The sequence below is a fragment of the Triticum dicoccoides genome, chromosome 1B (genome assembly GCF_002162155.2).
Source record: "Triticum dicoccoides isolate Atlit2015 ecotype Zavitan chromosome 1B, WEW_v2.0, whole genome shotgun sequence".
Taxonomy (NCBI): domain Eukaryota; kingdom Viridiplantae; phylum Streptophyta; class Magnoliopsida; order Poales; family Poaceae; genus Triticum; species Triticum dicoccoides.
The window spans coordinates 180335064-180347368 of NC_041381.1; positions in this window are offsets into that span (position 1 = coordinate 180335064).

Consider the following 12305-nt stretch of genomic DNA (forward strand, 5'->3'; position numbering starts at 1 on the left):
CTTTGCTTGCAACTGCACCAGCTTACTGCCCCACCATTCAAAATATACACATATCCGGTTTGTGACTTAGAGTCATCTAGATCTGTGTCGAAGCTAGCGTCGACGTAACCCTTTACGACGCGCTCTTCGTCACCTCCATAAATGAGAAACATATCCTTAGTCCTTTTCAGGTACTTCAGGATATTCTTGACCGCTGTCCAGTGTTCCATGTCGGGATTACTTTGGTACCTTCCTACCAAACTTATGGCAAGGTTTACATCAGGTCTGGTACACAGCATGGCATACATAATAGACCCTATAGCCGAGGCATAGGGGATGACACTCATCTTTTCTCTATCTTTTGCCGTGGTCGGGCATTGAGCCGAGCTCAATTTCACACCTTGCAACACAAGCAAGAACCCCTTCTTGGACTGATCCATATTAAACTTCTTCAATATCTTATCAAGGTATGTGCTTTATGAAAGACCTATGAGGCGTCTCGATCTATCCCTATAGATCTTGATGCCTAATATGTAAGCAGCTTTTCCAAGGTCCTTCATTGAAAAACACTTATTCAAGTAGGCCTTAATGCTGTCCAAAAGTTCTATATCATTTCCCATCAAAAGTATGTCATCTACGTATAATATGAGAAATGCTACAGAGCTCCCACTCACTTTCTTGTAAACACAGGCTTCTCGATAAGTCTGCATAAACCCAAACGCTTTGATCATCTCATCAAAGCGAATGCTCCAACTCCGAGATGCTTGCACCAGCCCATAAATGGATTGCTAGAGCTTGCATACCTTGTTAGCATTCTTAGGATTGACAAAACCTTCCGGCTGCATCATATACAGTTCTTCCTTAAGATAGCCGTTAAGGAATGCCGTTTTGACGTCCATTTGCCATATCTCATAATCATAGTATGCGGCAATTGCTAACATGATTCGGACGGACTTCAGCTTGGCTACAGGAGAGAAGGTCTCATCGTAGTCAACCCCTTGAACTTCCCGATAACCCTTAGCGTCAAGTCGAGCTTTATAGATGGTAACATTACCATCCGCGTTCGTCTTCTTCTTAATGATCCATTTGTTTTCTATCGCTCGCCGATCATCGGGCAAGTCTGTCAAAGTCCATACTTCGTTTTCATACATGGATCCTATCTCGGATTGCATGGCTTCTAGCCATTTGTTGGAATCTGGGCCCTCCATCGCTTCTTCATAGTTTGAAGGTTCACCGTTGTCTAACAACATGATTTCCAGGACAGGGTTGCCATATCATTCTGGTGTGGAACGTGTCCTTGTGGACCTACGAAGTTCAGTAGCAACTTGATTCGAAGTACCTTGATCATCATCATTAAATTCTTCTCCAGTCGGTGCAGGCACCACAGGAACATCTTCCTGAGCTGCGCTACTTTCCGGTTCAAGAGGCAGTACTTCATCGAGTTCTACTTTCCTCCCACTTATTTCTTTCGAGAGAAACTCTTTCTCCAGAAAGGACCCGTTCTTGGCAACAAAGATCTTGCCTTCGGATCTAAGGTAGAATTATACCCAATGGTTTCCTTAGGGTATCCTATGAAGACGCATTTTTCCGACTTGGGTTTGAGCTTTTCAGGTTGAAGTTTCTTGACATAAGCATCGCAACCCCAAACTTTTAGAAACGACAGCTTAGGTTTCTTCCCAAACCATGATTCATACGGTGTCGTCTCAACAGATTCAGACAGTGCCCTATTTAAAGTGAATGTAGTTGTCTCTAGAGCGTATCTCCAAAATGATAGCGGTAAATCGGTGAGTGACATCATAGATCGTACCATATCCAATAGAGTGCGATTACGACGTTCGGACAGACCGTTACGCTGAGGTGTTCCAGGCGGCGTGAGTTGTGAAACGATTCCACATTTCCTTAAATGCGTACCAAATTCGTGACTTAAATATTCTCCTCCACGATCTGATCATAAGAACTTTATTTTTTGGTCACGTTGATTCTGTACCTCATTCTGAAGTTCCTTGATCTTTTCAAAGGTCTCAGACTTGTGTTTCATCAAGTAAACATACCCATATCTACTCAAGTCATCAGTGAGGGTGAGAACATAACGATAGCCACCGCGAGCCTCAACGCTCATTGGACCGCACACATCAGTTTGTATAATTTCCAATAAGTTGGTTGCTCGCTCCATTGTTCCGGAGAACGGAGTCTTGGTCATGTTACCCATGAGGCATGGTTCGCACGTGTCAAATGATTCGAAATCAAGAGACTTCAAAAGTCCATCTGTATGGAGCTTCTTCATGCGTTTGACACCAATGTGACCAAGGCGGCAGTGCCACAGATATGTGGGACTATCATTATCAATCTTACATCTTTTGGTATTCACACTATGAATATGTGTAACATCACATTCAAGATTCATTAAGAATAAACCATTGACCAGCGGGGCATGACCATAAAACATATCTCTCATATAAATAGAACAACCATTATTCTCGGATTTAAATGAGTAGCCATCTCGTATTAAATGAGATCCAGATACAATGTTCATGCTCAAAGCTGGCACTAAATAACAATTATTGAGGTTTAAAACTAATCCCGTAGGTAAATGTAGAGGTAGCGCGCCAACGGTGATCACATCGACCTTGGAACCATTCCCGACGCGCATCGTCACCTCGTCCTTCGCCAGTCTCCGTTTATTCTGCAAGTCCTATTTTGAGTTACAAATATGAGCAACCACACCGGTATCAAATACCCAGGAGCTACTACGAGTACTGGTAAGGTACACATCAATTACATGTATATCACATATACCTTTAGTGTTGCCGGCCTTCTTGTCTGCTAAGTACTTGGGGCAGTTCCGCTTCCAGTGTCCGCTTCCCTTGCAACAAAAGCACTCAGTCTCAGGTTTGGGTCCATGCTTCGGCTTCTTCCCGACAACTGGCTTACCGGGCGCGGCAACTCCCTTGCCGTCCTTCTTGAAGTTCTTTTTACCTTGCCTTTCTTGAAACTAGTGGTTTTATTGACCATCAACACTTGATGTTCCTTTTTGATTTCCACCTCCGCCGATTTCAGCATTGGAAATACTTCAGGAATAGTTTTCACCATCCCCTGCATATTGTAGTTCATCACAAAGCTCTTGTATCTAGGTGGGAGCGACCAAAGGATTCTATCAATGACTGCCTCCTCCGGGAGGTTAATGTCCAGCTGGGACAAGCGGTTGTCCAACCCAGACATTTTGAGTATGTGCTCACTGACGGAACTATTTTCCTCCATCTTACAACTATAGAACTTGTCGGAGACTTCATATCTCTCGACCCGGGCATGAGCTTGGAAAACCATTTTCAGCTCTTCAAACATCTCATATGCTCCGTGTTGCTCAAAACGCTTTTGGAGCCCCGGTTCTAAGCTGTAAAGCATGCCGCACTGAATGAGGGAGTGGTCATCAACACGCGACTGCCAGGCGTTCATAACGTCTTGAGTTGCGGGGAAGACGGGTGCTTCACCTAGCGGTGCATCTAGGACATATGCTCTTTTGGCAGCTATTAGGATGATCCTCAAGTTCCGGACCCGGTCCGTGTAGTTTCTGCCATCGTCTTTCAGCTTGGTTTTCTCTAGGAACGCGTTGAAGTTGAGGGCAACATTAGCGTGGGCCATTTGATTTACAAGACATATTGCAAAGGTTTTAGACTAAGTTCATGATAATTAAGTTCATCTAATCAAATTATTTAATGAACTCCCACTCAGATAGACATCCCTCTAGTCATCTAAGTGATCCATGATCTGAGTCAACTAGACCGTGTCCCATCATCACGTGAGACGGACTAGTCATCATCGGTGAACATCTTCATATTGATCGTATCTTCTATATGACTCATGTTCGACCTTTCGGTCTCTTGTGTTCCGAGGCCATGTCTGTACATGCTAGGCTCGTCAAGTCAACCTAAGTGTTTTGCATGTGTAAATCTGTCTTACACCCGTTATATGTGGATGTTAGAATCTATCACACCCGATCATCACGTGGTGCTTCGAAACAACGAACTTTCGCAATGGCGCACCGTTAGTGGGAACACTTTCTTGAAATTATTATGAGGGATCATCTTATTTACTACCGTCGTTCTAAGCAAATAAGATGCAAAAACATGATAAACATCACATGCAATCAAATAGTGACATGATATGACCAATATCATATTGCTCCTTTGGTCTCCATCTTTGGGGCGCCATGATCATCTTCGTCACCGGCATGACACTATGATCTCCATCATTATGATCTCCATCATCATGTCTCCATGAAGTTGTTCGCCAACTATTACTTCCACTACTATGGCTAATGGTTTAGCAGAGGAGTAAAGTAATTACATGGTGTTATTCAGTGACACGCAGGTCATACAATAAATAAAGACAACTCCTATGGCTCCTGCCGGTTGTCATACTCATCGACATGCAAGTCGTGATTCTTATTACAAGAACATGATCAATCTCATACATCATATATAATTCATTCATCACATCCTTTTGGCCATATCACATCACAAGGCATATGCTGCAAAAACAAGTTAGACGTCCTCTAATTGTTGTTGCATGTTTTTACGTGGCTGCAATAGGGTTCTAGCAAGAACGTTTCTTACCTACGTCAAAACCACAATGTGATATGCCAATTTCTATTTACCCTTCATAAGGACCCTTTTCATCGAATCCGACCCGACTAAAGTGGGAGAGATAGACACCCGCTAGCCACCTTATGCAACTAGTGCATGTTAGTCGGTGGAACCTGTCTCACGTAAGCGTACGTGTAAGGTCGGTCCAGGCCACTTCATCCCATGATGCCGCCGAAACAAGATAAGACTAGTAGTGGCAAGTAAATTGACAAAATCTACGCCCACAACAAATTTGTGTTCTACTCGTGCATAGAAACTACGCATAGACCTAGCTCTGATACCACTGAGGGGAACGTTGCAGAAAATAAAATTATTTTACGCTTCACCAAGATAAATCTATGGAGTCATCTAGCAACGAAAGAGAGGAGTGCATCTACATACCCTTGTAGATCGCGAGCGGAAGCGTTCAAGAGAACGGGGTTGAGGGAGTGGTACTCGTCGTGATCCAAATCACCGAAGATCCTAGTGCTGAACGGATGACAGCTCCGCGTTCAACACACGTACGGTTGGGGAAGACGTCTCCTCCTTCTTGATCCAGCAAGGGGGAAGGAGAGGTTGATGGAGATCCAGCAGCACAATGGCGTGGTGGTGGAAGTAGCGGCGATCTCGGCAGGGCTTCGCCAAGCTCAGCGAGAGGGAGAGGTGGTACGGGGGGGAGAGGGAGGCGCCAGGGACTAGAGTGTGCAGCCCTCCCCCCTCTTTATATAGGGGCCCTAGGGGGGGCACCGCCCCCCCAAGAGATCCAATCTCAAGGGGGGGGGGACCAAGGGGGGACTTGCCCCCCAAGTCAGGTGGGGCGCCCCCACCCCTAGGGTTTCCAACCCTAGGCACAGGGGGAGGCCCAAGGGGGGGTGCACCAGCCCACCAGGGGCTGGTTCCCTTCCCACTTCAGCCCATGGGGTCCTCCGGGATAGGTGGCCCCACCCGGTGGACCCCCTGGACCCTTCTGGTGGTCCTGGTACAATACCGGTGACACCCGAAACTTTCCCGGTGTCGGAAACTGGACTTCCTATATACAATTCTTCACCTCCGGACCATTCCGAAACTCCTCGTGACATCCGGGATCTTATCCGGGACTCCGAACTACTTTCAGGTTACCGCATACTAATATCTCTACAACCTAGCGTCACTGAACCTTAAGTCTGTAGACCCTATGGGTTCGGGAATCACACGGACATGACCGAGACAGTTCTTCGACCAATAACCAATAGTGGGATCTGGATAGCCATGTTGGCTCCCACATGTTCCACGATGATCTCATCGAATGAACTATGATGTCGAGGCTTCAAGTAATCCCGTATACAACTCCCTTTGTCAATCGGTATGTTACTTGCCCGAGATTCGATCGTCGGTATCCCAATACCTCGTTCAATCTCGTTACCGGCAAGTCACTTTACTTGTACCGTAATGCATGATCCCGTGACCAACTAATTGGTCACATTGAGGTCATTATGATGATGCATTACCGAGTGGGCCCAGAGATACCTCTCCATCATACGGAGTGACAAATCCCAGTCTCGATCCGTGTCAACCCAATAGGTACTTTCGGGGATACCTGTAGTATACCTTTATAGTCACCCAGTTACGTTGTGACGTTTGGTACACCCAAAGCACTCCTATGGTATCCGGGAGTTACACGATCTCATGGTCTAAGGAAATGATACTTGACATTAGAAAAGCTCTAGCAAACAAACTACACGATCTTGTGCTATGCTTAGGATTGGGTCTTGTCCATCACATCATTCTCCTAATGATGTGATCCTGTTATCAATGACATCCAATGTCCATAGTCAGGAAACCATGACTATCTGTTGATTAACGAGCTAGTCAACTAGAGGCTCACTAGGGACATGTTGTGGTCTATGTAGTCACACATGTATTACAATTTCCGGATAACACAATTATAGCATGAATAATAGACAATTATCATGAACAAGGAAGTATAATAATAATCATTTTATTATTGCCTCTAGGGCATATTTCCAACAAAGATACCCCGAACAAGGCCCTTAAAGGATTAGTTTCCATAGTAACAAATGACAGAAAATTTCAGCACACTATATAAATGTTCCCTTACCAAGTTCCACTCACCAAAGGCGCTTCAGTCCCTGGCAACGATGCCAGAAAAGAGTCTTCATGACCCACAAGTATAGGCGATCTATCGTAGTTCTTTCGATAGGTAAGAGTGTCGAACCCAATGAGGAGCAGAAGGAAATGACAAACGGTTTTCAGTAAGGTTTTCTCTGCAAGCACTCAATGTGTAGGTAACAGAAAGTTTTGTGATAAGATAATTTGTAACGGGTAACAAGCAATGAAAGAAAATAAAGTGTAGCAAGGTGGCCAATACTTTTTGTAGCAAAGGACAAGCCTAGATAATTTCTTATAATGAGAAAAGCGCTCCCAAGGACACATGGGAATTATTGTCAAGCTAGTTTTCATCACGCTCGTATGATTCACGTTCGGTACTTTGATAATTTGATATGTGGGTGGACAGGTGCTTGGGTACTGCCCTTACTTGGACATGCATCCCACTTATGATTAACCCCTATTTCAAGCATCCGCAACTACAAAATAAGTATTAAGGTAAACCTAACCACAACATTAGACATATGGATCCAAATCAGCCCCTTACGAAGCAACACATAAACTAGGGTTTAAGCTTCTGTCACTCTAGCAACCCATCATCTACTTATTACTCCCCAATGCCTTCCTCTAGGCCCAAATAATGGTGAAGTGTCATGTAGTCGACATTCACATAACACCACTAGAGGAGAGACAACATACATCTCATCAAAATATCGAACGAATACCAAATTCACATGACTACTAATAGCAAGACTTCTCCCATGTCCTCAGGAACAAACGTAACTACTCACAAAGCATATTCATGTTCATAATCAGAGGAGTGTTAATATGCATTAAGGATCTGAACATATGATCTTCCACCAAGTAAACCAATTAGCATCAACTACAAGGAGTAATCAACACTACTAGCAACCCACAGGTACCAATTTGTGGTTTTGATACAAGATTGGATACAAGAGATGAACTAGGGTTTCTAGAGGAGATGGTGCTGGTGAAGATGTTGATGGAGATTGAGCCCCTCCCAATGAGAAGATCATTGGTGATGACGATGGTGATGATTTCCCCCTCCCGGAGGGAAGTTTCCCCTATAGAACAGCTCCGCCTGAGCCCTAGATTGGTTCCGCCAAGGTTCCGCCTCGTGGTGGCGGAGTTTCGTCCCATAAGCTTGCTTATGATTTTTTCCAGGGTAAAAGCCTTCATATAGCAGAAGATGGGCACCAGAGGGCCACCAGGGGGCCCAGGAGACAGGGGCGCACCCAGTAGGGGTGGGCGTGCCCCCCCACCCTCCTGGCCAGGGTGTGGGCCCCCTCTGGTGTTTTCTTCGCTCAATAATTCTTATTAATTCGAAAAATGACTTCCGTGGAGTTTCAGGATTTTTGGAGCTGTGCAGGATAGGTTTCCAATATTTGCTCCTTTTCCAGCCAGAATTCGAGCCGCCGGTATTCCCCCTCTTCATGATAAACCTTGTAAAATAATAGAGAATAGCCATAAGTATTGAGACATAATGTGTAATAACAGCCCATAATGGATTAAATATTGATATAAAATCATGATGCAAAATAGACGTATCAGCTGGTTCTTGGGCAAGTACAGCCGTGGTTCTATCTGCATCAACTGGTAGCTCTATCTTTTCTGAACACCGTGTTGTTACTCCCTTAGATACTGCCATCACCCTTTGCAATTCAAATGGCTGATAAACAAGAAAATTAATTGAATGTACATACATTGTATGATAGACATGTGCAATGGATAGTGGGGAATAAAAGAGGGCATGAAATAATTCACATTTATGTTGTCTAACCAAATAGGATAGCATGAGACAATTTCACATATATGATGGATAACTAAACAGGATAGCATGAAACAGTTTCACATTATGATGGCTAACTAAAAAAGATGGAAAGACATAGTTCAAAATATGATGACTATGTAAACAGGATGACATGCTATAACTATATAATGTGTTTATTAAATAGGTTGGCATGCCACAATTCACATACATGCCGCCTATGGAAACATGATAGCATGATATAATTCACGAATAGAATGACATAATTCAAAATATGATGACTATGAACACTAAACATGATGAGATGATATAACTATATGATGTCTTTATTAAATGGGTTGCCATGCCATAATTCAGATAGATGTTGTGTATGTAAACATGATGGCATGATATAATTCAAATATATGATTTATATAGTAAGCAAGTAAGAAGATGGCAATCCATATATGATGTAAAAACTAAGAAATGCAAGACAACATGCATGACATGGGTAATACAACCCTGCCAAGTTTGAGCATAGATCTCAAGGGGGAAATAGGACTAGTCATCAGTCTTTGAATCCTCCTCTAAGGAGCTCTCTGTAACCAGCAAGATGTCTGCTTCAGCAGGTAGCATTGTCTGCTCTGAATACCTTGTTTTCACTCCAGATACTTCCATCACCGCTTCAAATGGCTGATGCACAGGAAGAGTAGTTGAATATAAAAATGTTGTCGACAAATGGAAGACGTAATACAAAAAAATGATAGCATGATATAATTCACATACATGACGATTGGCTAAACAACATGGCATTGCATAATTCACATATATAATGCCTTTCAACTAGATATCATTGCATAATTCACATATATAATGTCTTGCAACAAGATGGCAATGCATAATTCACATATATGGTAATTAGACACTAAACATGTGGCATTCACACAAAGCATGTCTAAACTAATCAAATGACATAGCAATGCAAGACACCATACGCACGATATGAGCAACATAACCCTACCAAGTTAGAGCATACACCTCGGGCGGGAATAGGACTGGTCATTTGTCTCTGAATCCTCCTCTGAGGAGCTATATGTAACCAGCAAGATATGCACTTTGTCAGATAGCATAGTCTACTCTGAAGACCTTGTTTTCACTCCAGAATTTTCCATCACCGTGTCAAATGGCTGATGCACACGAAGAGTAGTTGAATGTACTAACATTGTTGACAAATGTAATACGTAACGAAAAAAAGGATGGCCTGATATAATTCACATATAAGATGACTGGCTAAGCAGGATGGCATTGCAAAATTCACATATATGATGCCTGTCTAAACAAGATGGCGTTGCATAATTCACATAAACGATGAATAAATTAAACAGATGGCATTCACACAAAGCATGTATAAACTAAGCAGATGACATATTTGATGTATAATGTAAGCAATGCAAGGCACCATATGCATGATATAACCAACATCAGCATGCCATGTTAGAGCGAAGACCTCAGGGGGTAAATAGGAGTGGTCTTCTCCTTCTGAACCCCCCTTAGAACATATATCTTCCTCTCGATTACAATCCGAAATGGGTGGAGGGGGGGCTGCCTTTGCGCCTACCATGGAGCGACGTCTGCATGAAATTTTATTGCCACGCAAGGCTCGTCTCTTTTGCTCTACATGTTCAATTCCATTGTGTACAATAACTGACATGCATAGGAATGAAACATAGTGAGATTATGTAAGGAGTGCATGCAGAAATCCAGAGTGATGGTAGCAACCTGTGGATAGACCCAAAACCAATGATAGCAGGCAAATAATGGCTTCAATTAAAAAATATAGATAATGGCTTCTTTATTGTTTGTTTCCAATCCAACATGAAACTCATAGTAGACACCAGAGATTAACCAGATAGTAGATAGGTACTATTGATTGCATCCCCGATATGTACCCCACAACCATTTAAAAACTCAAGTTTGACAATTAGTTTGGAGCTGACTTAGAGTCTAATTGGTGAACAGGACGATAAAGTAGCATGCAATATTAAGCGATGCATAACGTAAGTAGACACGAAAGAGTGTGACCTCTCTTGTGGACCCGTGTAGTCCTCGAGGTCATCTGCTCGGTTGATGATGGTAATGCAGTTTTCATGGCTGCCGGCGGCAGGGAAGAAGATCTGAGGCGGCGAAAGACAGTCTGGAGGCCGGATCCCTGCTGTGCTGGACCCTTCTATCGTTGGAGCAGCTAAGCTGGGGTGGACGACAGCGCAACAGGAGCGGGACAAACCACGCAAGGTTTTCTTTGACAACTATCTTTAAGAGAAGTAATTCTGTAAGGGCTCGTTTGAATTGGAGGATTCTAACAACGCAGGGATAGTAAATACACAGTAATAGGATAGGAATGCATGTGCAAAACAAAGAATTTAAAAACACAGGATTTTCTGCCAATCTGGGTGTTTGGTTCACAAGAATTGGAAGATCACAGGATGCAAAGAAGCATGGTGAGATTAAGTCAAACCACAAGGAAATGTACAGTTATAATGCTATTATGCTACTATCTCTTAGTCTTGTGCTTCATGAATAGGAATTTGAAAAGGAGGACATGTGGATATTAAAATTCCTATGGTTTTTCTTTCAAGGAGGCACTAAAGGAGCAAATCCTATAGTTTTCCTTTGCTCCATTCCTTTGAACCAAATGCATGAATAGTAGTACCATAGGAAACTTTATAATTCCTATGTTTTTACTTCACTTTTCCTTTCAAGCACTGGCGATTCTAGTAGGCAGGCTTGAGCAAGGAAAAGCCTACACTCAAAAAATGTTTTGTGGTACTTCTACTACTTTGGACCCAGGCCACTACCCTACTAGCACAACTCGCAGGCCCATCCACAAATGCACAACTCAAACACACATAGATAAATAATGATGGTGTTCAAGAGAGTCCATCACGGATAGCTAAGTTTCCTGGTACCTCACTGCTTGTCATATAGTAGGAGAAATTAATCATATTTCAAATTACTGTGTGTGCTCAGTGGACAATATATATAACATGTAGAGTAAAAAAGAGATGCAACAAGTGTACAACCTATTTGGTGAAGCCATGTCGATCTCAGCGTGATTGGGTTGGTCGATGAGGATGATCCGACTGACTTGGCTGTCGGAGGAGGGTAAGAAGATCTTAGGCATCTTGAGATGGAGCCCGGGGTACTATTCCACTGTGATGGAGGGTTTCGTCGTTGGAGCAGCTCCGGTGAGTTGTATGACGCCGAGGCTGAAGCAGGACAGGAGAGACAACGTTAACCTAAGCGGAATTCCAATAGCATCTCCAATAGATGATGTAAAATACATAACCACAAAGTGCTAGATGTAAAATACATCAGCCACTCGTATCTGAACTTAACTGTCGACACTGAATTTAACTGTCAAAACTGAACTTAAGTGTCGAAACTGAATTTTGTTGTCGAAACTGAATTTTACTGTCGAAACTGAACGCACTAGAGGTGAGGCTACACGACAGTCGACTGACTTTTTCATCTCTAGTCAGTCGATTTTCTAGCCGTTGGATACGAAATCAAGGACCTGCAGTTCATCTTCAACCTCCACCCCCCTGAGCCGCCAACCACCACGACCCAAACAACCACCCCCGCCGCCCGTGGCCGGCGGTGCGCCGCCCCGCCCGCCCCGAAACCACTCCCCACTGTTGGTCCGCCGCCGCCCGGGGCCATCCCTCTAGCCCCCCCCATGCCAAGCTTTTTCTCTGACGATCCCCACGCCACCGCCCACCCCCGCCGGTGACCAGTGCCTCCACCATGAACCCTATGATAGATAGTGCGGT